Source organism: Ixodes scapularis, unplaced genomic scaffold, assembly GCF_016920785.2.
Source record: "Ixodes scapularis isolate PalLabHiFi unplaced genomic scaffold, ASM1692078v2 PGA_scaffold10__122_contigs__length_95168666, whole genome shotgun sequence".
In the NCBI taxonomy this organism is placed as follows: Eukaryota; Metazoa; Arthropoda; class Arachnida; order Ixodida; family Ixodidae; genus Ixodes; species Ixodes scapularis.
In genome coordinates, this window is record NW_024609836.1 from 36457086 (window position 1) to 36472241 (window position 15156).

A 15156-nucleotide genomic window follows, 5' to 3' on the forward strand; every position below is an offset into this window, starting at 1 on the left:
TGGTATTTCAAAGGGTGGCATCACCCTTGCAAAGCGCACATGAAGGCTCCCTAGCTAGGGTGAAGCCGCTCTTTGTAATAACGCTCGCCGACAAACCAGCAGCCATTTTGGCTCTCGGCGATAATGCCTGGGGCTTGGGAGACGAGCATGGCATTCCCGAAACCCCTTCTACCGAATATGATATACGGTAGAAGGGGCCACCCTCATGTCCCAAGCGGACGCGCCGCGTGTTACAACCGAAGTTAGAATGCGCCCAGGTCGGGACGCGCTACCTGAAATCAGCGCTGAGAAATGGTTGTATTAAAACAATTTTAACGGTTCCGCAAAAACTTGCAAACTAAAGACTTTATTAAACATCACGCGCCCGTCATTTTGTTCTAAACTCCAATAAATTTCATACAAAAAGAGTTTTTTTCGTTTGTTTTTACGCAAAAACATGCTTCTAAAAGCTCAAGGTGACCACAGTAGAGACAACAGATTAAGACGGGTGCTGTTGTCGTATTTAGCTCGGAATCGGTGGACACCAGAGGCCCAGGTTTCAAAGGGGAGTTTCCCTACGGAATGTTCTAGTAACATTGCTTCAAATTGAGAAGGCAATATATATTTCGAGGCTGCCATATCAAAAGAAAGTATAAACAGAAATAAAAGCAGAGAAAGGCTGCACACGGCCAGTTGCTCAGCTCATGTTTTTCAAGTTTTGTTCGTTCTTTACTGTTTTGGCAGGGTCACCGGTTTTCCTTCTGACAAAGTTATTACCATTTCGGTGCCAAACAAACTGAAAATTTTGTTCACTTGCCAATTGTTTCGTAGCCCACAAGAGTGCCTTATCTTGACGGGTCATATTTTCTAGAATATACTCGTTATCTTTGGGGAGTTTAAGGTTCCGTTTTTGTCAAGCCAGCGATCGTGAGTCTGTTGTTGCTCGCAGTGCGGAATCATCACAGGAATCTTATCTTGTTTAAAATAGGGCTTGTGCAATGAAACAATCTCCCATGGGACAAAAATCGGAACGTTTAACTTAGCCGGGGACAACAAGTTTTCATTTGCAGTTTGTGGGACCCCGTGGATTTTGAGGTTATGTTTTCTATTGTGCCGTTCTAGTAGATTCAGCCTCCTTTTGTTTCTGCAAGTTGTCCTTCCGTCCTGGCGTACTCGATTTTTTTCCACACGTTTCGTTAAACTTTTTATGTCTTTGTCATGCTGGCCAACACTCTTCAGTAGGTCATCATATTGTTCTGACATGTTTTGAACGGAAGTTTCTATAGCGGATACCGTTTTATTCGTACACGAAAAGCTGTACAGTTTAAGGTTCATGCTTGTAATCAAGCTGGTTTCAATGATTTCGCCGTCTTTCTTAGCCCTTTGTGGTTAGGCTTTTTTTTCAGCACTACATGTTTCCCTCCGGCAAGCTTTGTGAAACTTCGTATTTCTTGTTTAAAAGTGGATTTTACGATTCCAGAGCAAGTTCTGAAGTGATATGAGAATGGACATTCTGGACACGTTATATTAGGTTTGTCATCTGATGATACTTCATGGCACTTTAGACAAAGATTGTCATGTTCATCACTCATCATGACGCGAGAACAATACAAGGAAAAGAAAAAGGCAACGGCAGCAAGAGCAGCAGCACCACGCTACAGTTATTAATCGAAAGGCTTTCAATATTAGAGTCACTAATCTGCAGAAAATCACAGGCAAATGGTCAAACACACTGTACTGTATGCAGCTGCCACTACCGAGTGAATAAACTAGAACTTGCTGCCGTTTTTTGTAGTCGAGGCGTCAAGGTAGGCATCGCTCCGACGCCGGCCCGTATTAATCACGGCAAGGATGACGGTTCCAGATGGGAACTTTGCACTTGGTGTAGATAGCGTTCGCCGGTGGTCAGGGCAACTTGCGATGTCAGATCTCTAGAAAATCAAAAGCAAGAGGTCGAACGCACTGTACTGTCTGCCGCTTCCGCTGCCATGTTCATAGGTGGGTTTATGGAAAACTTCAGCAGGTTACTCTATTTTTGTCAATAGTGTCTGACAACGAGACCTGACTTTCTACGTAGTCCTCTTTAAGTCCGAGAGCTACACAGAATTGACGACTACACTGCCGCTATCCAAGATATTGCTGTCCTTGGGATTCCAGTCCGAGGTGTTGAAAACTACAAATTTTTCAATGAGCTGCAGTTTTTTCATGTCTGCTTGCCGGCGTTATCTGCTTGTTTGGCATATGATCTAATTGAGGAAATTGTTGAAAAAGACCTCTTGCTGGGCATAATGTACTTCGTCTGTTCGCGCAAGTGGTTTTTCTACGCGTGTTTAAAGAGTAAATTTGCTCCTTTTTCCTTCCAAATATGTTGAAACTTACAGTAGGCCCTCACAGGTGAACGAAAAAGCGGTCAACATAGAATTTGCTGCGCGTTTTCATGTACATTGATCACGAAGTTCGGTATGAAAATGACCCGGTTTGGATTTTTTTCCTAACTCTTCGGAAGATTGCAGATATTGTCACTGCAGCAAGTTTCACTGAGGGAAGTGCTGCATACCTTCGAGTGCTAATATAAGAGTACATATCCGACACGCTTCAGCTCTTTCCTCTTGAAACTTTTGTTCCCAAGCACCATTATATGTTACATTATAAATTCTTGGTGCTGGAGTTTGATCCACTAATGAATATGTGGACGATGAGGTTCGAATCGAAGCAATCTTATTTCAAGAACATTGTGTGACAATTAAAGAACTTCAAATTCCTCTGCAAGACTTTAGCGCAAAGGTGCGAGATGCTACAAGCTGACTTGCATTCTGAGTCATTTTTCAGCCCCACGGTGAACTTTAACAACAGCACGCCTTTAGTAATCTGGACCTATTATATTGAGTTGCAACAGTGCATCAGGAGCTTGGGAATAACATTGCTAGGAGCCCTTGGGACCGACGAAGTGGTGTACATGGGAACAGGTCACGCCCATAGAATGTTTGTGGCACTTCATTAACATGATCAGATGTTTGGCGAAATACTTCAGGGTTTAGCAGTAAATAAGAAGTCTGCTTCTTTTGCTACGAAAGTATTCATGAAGGTTCATCAATAGTTACACTATTACGAAGTTAGTAAAACGTCTGAGTACTTCTGCATAAGTGTGGGACCTCCAGGGAATTACCTTCCTTTTCCCCTTTACAATGTTAACGGAAGGTACATATCTTGATTAACTAAAAAACATATATATATATATATATTCTAGAATCGATTCAGTAGAGGAGGAAGTGATTTGTGCATCAGGCAGCCTCATAGAAGCGGAAATATTTGGTGCGATGCGAAACCTGTAAAACCTTGGCGTGGAGATGAGCAGTGAATTGAGCTCTGTCAGTGAAGAAGACTTAAAGCGCTGTCTGAAGCCAATTACGTTCAAAAACGGCTCGCGGTCGAGCTTCAGTATTGAGTGTAAGCTGTTTTCTGTCTGGTATATTTTTATGGCAAAATAATTATGTAAATTTTACTAGATGTTCTTTTTACATAATTATATATAATTATAATGGGACAACCATTATAATAGCTGGACAACCAAAACCATTGGTTTTGGTTGTCCAGCTATTACCATAATCGGTTTGTATTAATATATTAACACTCGGAGTTTATTGCAAAATATTAGTGATTAATGATTTGAGAACGTTAAATGTGTCATGCAGAAGCTTAACTCCATGTAAAAATTCTAGGCGTGCAACAGAATATTTATGAATTGCCGTGAACATAGCAAAGGTAGCAGTAATTTTTTCTTGGTTTTTTTAACAATGTAGTTAGCATTGTCCTATGCTTTGTTATTTTAACCACGAAATAAAGCTCTCCCGTACGCCCGCATCTTTAAACCATTGGTACAAAATTGAGATTCTTTTTACAGGGAGACATTCTGATAGTACTCGTTCCCACGAAACAAGAACCGCAATCCGGCGTATTTACGCCGTTACCCAGTTCAAGCACTGAGTCACCGACCTGGTTCCGGAATGGGCGAAAAACTTCGTTGTGCCGTGGAAAGAGACGCATCCAGCCATGAGCTCTGCTCTGAAGTCCAACAAATGACCAGAACCTTAACATTGCAGAGAAACACTCCGAATCATAGTCAAGGCTGCTATGAAGAAATGCCATCGACCCTTGTAGAAACACCTGTATATAATCGCACTCAAGATAGCCAAGGACCACCCATGATTCAAACCCCGCAGGGGGCACCTGTGAAAGCAGGTGCTTGGAGAGTGGCGTCTCCACGTACCCCGAGCCCCGCAGGGGGCGCCTGCACCTTAGGTGCTAGGTGCTTGGTGAGTTGCGTCACCACGGACACCAGCCACGTGGGCCACCATACCCGCACGCAGGGGGCACCTACTTTAGTACGTGCTCGGTGAGTGGCGTCACTACGAACCCCGAGCCATGTGGGTTCGCCCACCCACGTCTTGCTGTACGTGGCTTAACCCGTGTCCGGGGAAAAGGGGACTCTGGTGGTTGAGCTGAGACCGGGGTATGTTTGGACCCTTCGGGGCCCCCCGGGCAAGTCAATACACCGCTTCGGCCCCTGCTTCTCGTAGACGGGTGTCCTGGCTTGGCCCGACCAGGATGATTCAGTCAGTCGCCTCTTCTACCCTCTTCTTCCTTCTTTCACTTTTCCTCCCACCTCTTTCTCTTTTCTTCTGCACTCTCTTCCTTCCTTTTTCTCTTTCTTAGGCGGCAAGGGCCAATTTTGAGTGGAAACAGGACCGGTCCCTGCAACCACACTAGGGTATAGCGCCCGGGCAGCACTGGTTGTGTAATTGTGTCAGCCAAGCCTTTCTTGCTATGGCACATTACCTACCCCCTTGTTGGGCTCCGTGATGGGCGGTGCACCCGGGCACTGAAGTTTTTTTCCCCATCTCTAAGGGTCTGCACAAAAAATCCTTCCTTGATCAGCCCCCGAAAAGGGGGCGCACCGAAGCTTCTACCTCGCACGAGACACATTCTACTCCACCTAGATTCCCGAAATTCTTGGTACTCCACTCTGAAAGTGACAAACCGCTCTCGAAATTGTCACCATTTCTTGTTGCAAAAGTTCTGGAGAGTGTGGTTGGGAAGAATTTCAAGGCTAAAAAGCTGGCATCAGGCGATTTACTTGTTGAAATTGAGACCAGCCACCAGAGTTCTGTGCTCCTTGCACTCAACTCTGTGTCGGACTACAAGGTTACCGTGACACTCCACAAGACATTGAACACCATCCAAGGAGTTATCTCGGAGGATAACCTTCTGGACGCGTCTGAGAGCGAAGTAGTGGAGGGCCTTTCTGACCAGAGGGTTGTAGCTGCAAGGCGTATCTCTTTGCGTCGTGACGGCCAAGAGCTGAAGACGAGGCACATTGTGCTTACCTTTGAGGCTACCACACTTCCCGAGTCTTTGAGAGCTGGATACCTTTACTGCAGAGTTCGTTCCAAACCCCAGAAGGTGTTTCAACTGCCAAAGATTTGGACATGGCTCACAGAACTGCCGCGGCAAAGCCACATGTGCTAAGTGTGGCTAAACTGACCATGCAGCAGACTCTTGCTCCAACGACGCAGTCTGTGTAAATTGCAAAGAACCCCACCCCGCTTACTCCAGATCGTGTAAGACGTGGAAAGATGAGAAGGAAATTCTTACCCTTAAAGTGAAAGAAAACCTCTCATACCCAGAGGCGCGTCGCCGCTTCGCGTTTTTGCGCAAGGGTGGCTTTGCACAGGTGGTGCAGCGGGGACCTGCACCACTGAAGGTTGCGGTGGCAACTCAGACATCCTTCGCGGATGCTAGTAAGCCACCGCAGTCCCCAACTCCCCAACTGAAGCTTCAGCTTCCCGGGCGTTCACTCTCGGCTGGTAGGCCTACATACTCCTTCAGCGAGAGTTGTTCCCCTTCCACGGGGCAGCAGCCTGTCCCCTCTCATATAGAGGGCTCACAGGCTGTTTCTCCTACCCAAGATGGGTCGGCTGTTTCCGCACCTGTCAGTGCTTCCCGGTCTCCTTCCAAGGAGAGGGGACCACACTCCCGACCGAATTCTTCGGAGGGAGCGTCCTCATCCAAGGAGCGGCACGATTCTTGTGCCACTGCTCCAGCACCCAAGGGGCAGGAGCAGGTGGGCTTGGGCGACTGCCTGCCCAGTACCTCTGCTCCTCCGGTTGGTGGAGGTCGGGGCCGGGGTTTTCCAGCTCGTGCCCAGAGCCTCCCTAAACCGGCTAGAACAGCCCTTCGCCCAGGAGGCAGAACTAATGGAGGAGGGTGCCGAACCATCCACTCATGCGTCTGACCCAGACGACATGGAGTGGCAGGTCCCCAAGGGCAAGCACAAGAGCAAAAAACCAATTGTACCACCAAAGTGACAATTATACTTTGCAAGGCTGGTATGTTCTCTCAACAGGAATATCATCCTGCATCTTCAGTCACTACAGTAACCTCACGACACCAAGTTATCTTGCTCATTCCCATTGCTCCACCTACTCCTAGGGACCAGCCGAGACAGAGGAGTAACGGCGACTCCCTCGCCAGTGGCCTCGGCCCGAAGTCTCGACGCCCTTGGAGGTCGGAGGGGGCAGTTCAATATAGACCAACCAGAGGACCACTGGCGACTCCCTCGCCTGGGGCTTTATTTTTAATTGTTTTCCCCAAAGGTTCGGTTGGAGCTGCCTTCTTGCAGACTCATTAAATCATCATTCATGTCCATTTTCACATTTTACTAAATTTACTTCCTGTGACTGGCTTAGTTTTACTCTAGCTAGCATTACACGAAGCTTGTGACTTTATGGTGAAAAGCTAACTGCCTAACATTAATCATGTCTGTTTTTTTACAATGGAACTGTCGTGGGCTTTTTTCCAATTATGACAACATCACCTTTTTAATAAATGAACACCACCCTGCTGCCTTTTGTTTGCAGGAGACGCACCTTAAAGAAAGTCACTCAAATGTTCTCAGACACTTCAAAGTGTTCAGAAAAGATAGCTTAAACGCATGTGTGGCTTCCGGTTGTGTTGCAGTGGTTGTCCAACGCATGGTCCCGTCCACTGAAGTGGCTTTGCAAACCTCTCTCGAGGCTGTGGCTGTCCGTTTGCTGCTTGACCGCGTGATTACCGCCTGTTCAGTGTACATCTCCCCGGGGTATCAGCTGCAGTACGAGGAGCTAGATAATCTAATTAGCCAGCTTCCGGTGCCTTACATAATTTTAAGTGATTTCAATGCAAACAATCCTTTGTGGGGAAGCTCTAGAAGAGATTCTCGAGGGGCACTCGTTGAACGGTTTCTTCTTTCGACAGGATTGTGTCTGCTCAACACAAAAGAAGCCACTTATTTTAGTTCAGCAACTTGTAGTTTTACTTCCATTGATCTTTCGTTTTGTCATCCTTCGTTGTACCCCCTGCTTTTATGGAAGGTCATACAAAATCCATATGGGAGTGACCACTTTCCACTCATTTTAGAGTTTAACCATCCTCCTGCTGGTCTTTTAACACGTACCCCTCGTTGGAAGCTTGAAAAGGCTGACTGGTCAATCTTACCAGAAGCCTCACTTATGGCATATTCATCCCTTGATGATCTTTCCATCGACGATGTCACGGAGCACATTACTCAGCACATATTGCAGGCTGCTATGCTTGCCATTCCCCATGACATCCTCACATCTTCCAAAAAAGGCCAAAGCCGTGGTGGAACGAAGACTGCCGCCAGGCAAAGAAAGAACAGAATCGTGCATGGGGCATTCTCAGGCGTTTTCCCACGGCAAATAACCTGATCGGTTTTAAGGAAAAAAGAGCGCAAGCAAGGTATATCCGACGACGAGCCAAGCGGCAAAGCTTTAGAGGGTACGCTTCCTCAATTAATAGCAGTGCGTCCTCGAAGAAAGTTTGGGACCGTGTGCATAAAACTGAAGGCTCTTACCGGGTATTTTCTGCCCCACTCCTGAACCAAAATGGAGTATGCCCTGCTAGCCTAGAAGAACAGGCGAATGCCCTTGGTGAGCATTTCGAATTTGTTTCAAGTTCTCAGCATTATACTCGGTCATTTCAGCGACACAAGCTACAGGCAGAGAAAAAGGCACTTCCTTTGTCAGGTGGCTTGCAGGAGCCCTATAATTCACTATTTACACTTTTTGAACTACAGCTGGTACTTTGTTCGCCCAAGCAAACGGCTCCTGGGCCAGACGGCATTCATTACAAAACGCTTCAGCACCTCCATCGATCAACTCTTGAGCTTGTTCTATATATGTGTTCAACCGCATTTGGCTTGAAGGTTGCTTCCCCTCATCTTGGAAGGTGGCTATCATAATTCCCTTGCTAAAGCCCGGAAAGGATCCTACCTGTACATCTAGCTTTAGGCCGATAGTCCTCACGAGTTGTTTTTCAAAGACACTAGAAAGGATGATAAATGAAAGGCTTATATTTTATTTAGAAAGAAACAAGCTACTTGACAGTTACCAGTGTGGTTTTCGCTCAGCTCGATCGACGGTTGACCATCTGGTCCGCTTTGAGACTGCTGTGCGAGAGGCTTTTGTAAATAGACAGCATTGCTTCTCTGTCTTTTTTGACTTAGAAAAGGCATTTGATACAACTTGGTGCTACGGCATATTGCAGGATTTGTTCAACATTGGTCTTCGGGGCAGAATGCTAGGTGCCATCCATAGTTACCTCCGGGATCGCACTTTTCGTGTGAAGCTTGGGGCAAGTCTTTTTAAAGAATTCTCGCAAGAAAATAGAGTCCCACAAGGCGGCGTGCTTAGTGTCACACTTTTTATCGTAAAAATGAATTCAATTTCTCGTATTATACCCCCGTTTGTTTAGCACTCGCTCTATATTGATGATGTACAAATTTCAGTCTCATCTTCTAATCCGTCCATCTGTGAACTTCGACTTCAACTTGCGATCAACAATTTGGTCAAATGGGGGGATGTAAATGGTTTTAGGTTTTCTCCTGAGAAAACGGTTTGTGTGTGTTTCTCTCGGCGCCGCGGAATTTTACTTGAGCCTTCCTTAAGTATGTATGAAGTCCCTATTGGAGTAGAGAATGAACACAAGTTTTTAGGTCATATGTTTGACTCTAAAATGACATTCATTCCACATGTTAAGAGTCTCAAAATGACATGTGTAAAATCACTTAATATACTAGAGGATCTTGTCGCACGTATCCTGGTGGGCTGATCGGTGTTGTTTATTGCGCATCTACCGCTCAGTCGTACGGTCCCGACTTGATTATGGCTGTATTGTGTACGGCTCCGCGCGGGCATCGGTTCTCAAGATGCTGGACCCCATTCATCATCAGGGGCTCCGACTTTCCACTGATGCTTTTCGCACATCTCCAATGCTCAGCCTATATGTAGAGGCAAATGAGCCCTCACTGGAGAAAAGGAGGTTTGAATTAGGCTTCATGTACTCTCTGCGAATTAGGTCTGTTCCTGGTCACCCGACCCTGGACTGCATAGAACAAGTACACTATGAGCAGACGTTCATAAATAAGCCTTCATTTGTTCCACCTCTCGCCATGAGAATTCGTTCTTCTGCCGAGTCCGTAGGGCTGAATGTGCTACCCTCAGTTATGCAACGCTTGAACTCAGTAGCTCCTTGGGACCTCATGCCCATCCACTGGGAGTTGAAACTAGCAAAATACAATAAGAAAGAGACCCCTAATGAAGTTCTGAGACAAGAATTTTTCGAACTCCAGGACCAGTACTGAGACTTCACAAGTTTTTACACTGATGGGAGCAAAACTGATTCCTATGTAGGCTACTCAGTGGTAGCGCCTTCGGTGAAGTATGTCCAGAGGATTAACAATAACGCCTGCATTCTTTCCGCAGAGCTTTATGGCTTACTCCTTGCCATAGAACACCATTCTTAAAAAGAAGATCCGTAAGTCAATTGTTTACACTGACTCACTTAGTGCTTTACGAGCTCTGGACACAACGGGGGATGTTCAAAATCCACTTGTTTTAGAAATAAGGAACCGGTTACTTTCAGCATCAAAAAGGAAGAAAGAAATAACATTATGCTGGGTACCTTCCCATGTAGGAATTCCTGGAAATGAGGATGCTGACCGTGCAGCGAGAACTGCTAAGGATCGACAAGTGGATCTGCACAAGATACCCTACAGAGATTATAGACATGCCCTGAAAAAATCTACAAAGTGCAAGTGGCAAGAGGAGTGGAACCAAGAAATGAACAATAAGTTGCATGCCGTAAAACCTTTATTTTAAGAATGGGAGAGTGCACGTCATCGTGAGCTATTTTATGAGGTGGTATTTTGTCGACTCCGAATCGGTCACACACGTCTTACCCATGGGCACCTTTTGCGAGGGGAGGATGCTCCAGAGTGTGAACACTGTCACATACCATTAGGCATCCTGCACATTTTACTTGTATGCCCTATGTATGACTGTGAACGTCACAGGCATTTTGCACGAATTTACCAAGAGCATACCCCGTTACATTTGGTTATTTTACTCGGCGACGAACCGCTAATACCACACAAGTGCGTTTTTTAATTTTCTTAGAGATATTCGACTACTAGACTTGCTATAATTTAACATGTTTCCTGGAATCATGGTCATGTGTGTATTCTTTTATGTTCACAGTTTTTATAACCCACAAGCTACTACAGCTCTTTCTTCTCTATAACCCTGGTTTCCTGCAATAGTCATAGTTTTTGCCGCATTATGGCGTTGGATGTTGCTGCGCCAAAAAACCTCAATCACCTCAATCACCACCCATGATTCAACGACGTTATTAATGGGCGAATCGTCGGAACTGGACACGAGTCCTTGCGAAATAACCACGTTTTAAGTGTGGAAAACAGCGTTCGTCCAGAAAAACAATCATGTTGTTCTCAAAGGGAAGAAAATAGAAAGACAAAGTAGCATGGATGCCTGCACCCTTTCAGTCCTTACGAGGCCGAGGATGTTTTGATTGAAAAACAAACTAAGCTGAAGGAACTCTATCATAATATATAAAACCAAAAATACCATATACTGAATCTTGTGGAGAGCACATAATGCAAAGGGCGGACATTGATTCTGTGGAATAAACGTCAAGGACCTTAAGGAGGCTTGGTCTTTCCTTCTCCCGCTTTTTGGTTTATTTCAGAACTTCAGACGACTCGTGTCCGTTGATATTGAAAGCGCTCTCAACGATCCACTGCCAGGCGAAGCTCAGACGATAATGGAGTTTATGCAGGAAAAGAAAGTGGAGAAGAAACTACCTACTGTGCTTCAAGGGCGTGCGGGCCATTCAGGAAATCCGGAAGCAGACATGATATGCACAATCTAGCTTCTAGTAATATACTTTGGTTAAAAATTGAAACTGCTACTTCTTCACGGTGAGGTGAAATTATCCCGAGTATATTGCGATAGGATGGCTGTTGTTCATTGCATCTTCGTATTTTATGGAAAGACGAGGCAGCGACCGACATAACGCGAGGTGCAATATCTATCTCGCCATGCATCATTGCTCATGGTGATACTCCATCAGTTGCATTTCAAAACCGTCTTGTTGCAATAGCCTTTGAATATTTTGCGCTTTATTAGTCTTCCGATTTACTTCTGGGAGCTTCAGGCATGTAATAGATGTGCCGTTCTAGTTGACAACTATTTATATATTTGAATGAGATAGCATTTAGAAAACAAGGACTTACTCACTGACAATTGACGGAACCATCGTCATGAAGGGCGTTCACCTCTTTGAAAGATCCCTGGCCTCACTGTTCAGCGCCTACGACGTCTTCAACATCGCCTACCCGGAAGAGATCTACAGTTCATTGAAACGTATATTCAAATAATTGGAACTACATGGCTGCATTAATATTAAACTACATTTCTTTCTGCAGTCTCTGATTAGCACAAAATGCAGCGAAGGCCCTAGGCACAGGCTAATCCCTTTGTAATCTGATATGTAGCATTAACGGCCGCATGTTCAATTTGATATGTAGCATTAACGCCCGCATATGGCAAAAGCGCCTACAGAGGAAGTCTGCAGGTGCTTAGCATTGGCCAAATTTTGAAATCGAAATGTTTTAGCGTAAAGCTGGAAACCTCGACAAGCTAGCTAGACAGTCATTGTGTGCACTCATAATTGATAATTTTCTACTATATTGAATATTTCAGCGAACGTTTTTTCAGCAAAGCAGTACAGAATTTACATAATAAATGCAGTCAAAGAAAGCTTTAATATTTTGGCCATGGTCCTGTTTTATAGTTGTTCAATCGACTTTGTGCATAATTTGCACCTTCCCAGAGACAAATCGAGCACTAAAAATTACAACCCTATTGGCGGTGCACTCCGGGAGAGATTTGCGGTTGTTGTGAAAATATAGCGCTCTGGCAAGCAGCTAAAATTGGCCAGTTACACATTCCAGACTGGTTTACTATAGCACGACGAAAGTAAAGATAAAGTGATGCCACCGTATTATGGACGTCCCTTCTAAAATAACTCTCATTACTTTTACTTAATTTTCAATGTTAGTGCTGCTGACAGGTGTCGTATTTATTATTTTAGTTTTTATTTGAAAATTCGTTATTCAACCCCTTATCACTGCTGCAATTTTGATCCAAAATTATCTACTGGCTTTAGGAGACTTTCTGCGAAGTTGGTCTCAATCTAGAATTAAATAATGCTTGTACTAATCATAACTTCTTGACGAAATATTTTATTCAGGTATGGTTTACTTTCTTGTGCCATAAATACCAAATATTAGGTTCTTACAGTTGCTCTTTATTTATTAACTTTGTGGCTATGCCGTTCCTGAAAGAGTGAATTCGGGCTTGTCTAAACGACGACATGCACTAGCCAGTAGGGACACTTTTCAGGATTTATTTATTTCTCTCACCTGTCGTGGTATAGAAAGCTCAAACATGCAATTTCGCACTTTGCTCTTCCAGGTGTTTCGTGGTTGTAAACCCTGATAGGCGAAATCGTAGAGAGAATAAGATGAAAACATGTGTACACAAGAAAGAGCTCGAGCTCATCGCAGACATGGTGGAGTTTTAGTGGATTTGGAAATAAAGCTAAAAAAATCATTCCACTTTAACAATCTGTAATACATTTTCACTGTTGCCCGGCTTTCTCCGTCTTAAATAATTTTTATGCGAAAAAAGTATCAAATTCAGCATGGCCAGCAGCCCTCACCGCTCACACCTCCACACCACTAAATTGAAAGTACATGCCTGCTTAAAGTTCATCTTATTGAAGACAGGGAGGAATGCGAACGAGAACCGCAGTGTAGAAACCGCGGCGGACCCCATGTGGCACTCGGCAATGAATGCCCCAAGAGACAGATACCCAAGAACAAGACCAGTCAGCGGTAACGATTGCAACAAGGAAGGGCGAGCTACGCGGCGGCGGCCAAGCTAGTACCAACCCTTCCAATAAACCAAACCGACATAAAAGAAAATCTTCAGGAAGTCTTCCGGTTCATCGCGAATCATGTGAAAGTTTTGGCAATAAAGGGCGACAACGAAGGAACAATCCCGAAATAGATTCCACCTGAGTGGATTCGAAGCACAACGAAAGGAATGACAGAGCAGCCCAAAAAGCAGGAAGACCTAGAATCCAGAATAACTAAACTGGAAACAAAGGTAGCCAAGATGAGCACAGAGATTACAATAGGGTTTGATGCCGTCTTCAGAGCTATTGCAGATCTCAAGAAAGGCACTGCCATCCTCAAGCATGGTAAATAAAGGTAAAAGACCCGGACCAACAAACACGGCAACGACCCGAATCGTTCAATGGAACTGCAACACGTTCTCGGCAAGAGTGGCGGATATGAGGCTTCGTTTAGATAGAGAGGAACCACAAGACATCCTGCTTTTACAGAAAACAAAAATGCTTACTATGACACTACCCGGGTTTGAATTCCATGTGACGCCTACAATAAAGTCAAACCCCAGCTACACAGAGAAAAACGCCATAGAGAAAAAAGGATAGGCGGCCATTGGCGTACGAAGACACATACCGCATGCTTACCTCGACACCTCCCAGCTATGTTCGGATGAACGGGAGGTGGCTGCAGTCCGACTGAAGAGGGGTAATATCAAGCTCGTTGTAGTCTCGGTCTACATCCGAACAAGAGCTACCCCTAACGACGGAGAAACGACGGAGTGGATCCGTAAGATATCAGAGCTAGCGGAGGGAGACATAACGATCATCGGAGGAGACTTGAATGCGCAACACCGCGAATATGGGATAGGGGATTAGCGCCAAGAGAGGCAGAGTCATCTTAGAAGCCATGCAAACCAACAACTTCGAGCTCTGCAACAAACCGGGCGTTAAAACAAGGCTGGCTAAACAAAGAAATCACAAAGACGCCACACCAGACCTAACTTGGGCCACGGCAAACCTCGATCTTCAGTGGGCTCCATGGAGAGACACGCAGCGCAGCGACCACTACCCTATTGAGATAAAAATCAAGCATACAGGAGGAAATAATGGCGAGGAATCAAGAACATTCATAAAATGGGACAAATTTCGTCAGATACTTGAAGAGAGCCTCAAGCTGAATGAGGACATAGATGACGTCATCCGCGAGGCTATGAAGAATGCCAAGACTCAAGTATAAGGTAAAAAAGGGGACTCCACACGAGACACGCATCTCCTCAGCCTATGGGCTAGCAGACTACAAGCCCTTCAAAGGTTCTGCAAAAAGAAGACAGCAAAACTAAAAATTAAATTTAACATGGCAACTGCCAAGGCAACAAACTACTCCAAGGAACTAAGCAGACAGAAGTGGAGCAACCACTGCGAATCCTTCAACGCACGATCTGGATTTAGAAAAGCTTGGCTACATACAAGAGAATGAACAAAAGAAAGAGAAAGACTAGAAACGCTGCATAGAACCTCGGGCTGCGAATAAACATCACGGAAAAAGAGGTGGCTGCGAAAGCGGGACTACTCTTTTTCCCGCTGACTACGATTAGCAACCGAAGAGATTACAAACGCAAGAAACGCTTGTCTGCGAAACCGCCCCAAGAACCGGGAATGCAAGAATTCTTTAGCACGGGGGAACTGCTGGAAGCAATTCACACTTCCAAACAAGAGAGCGCCCCCGGCCTTGACGGGATTACATACACTGCTCTAGGAAACCTTTCTACAGATTCCAAAGAGAAGCTGCTCGATAAGTACAACGACGTCTGGGCCAAAGGCAAGATACCAGATTCATGGAATGTC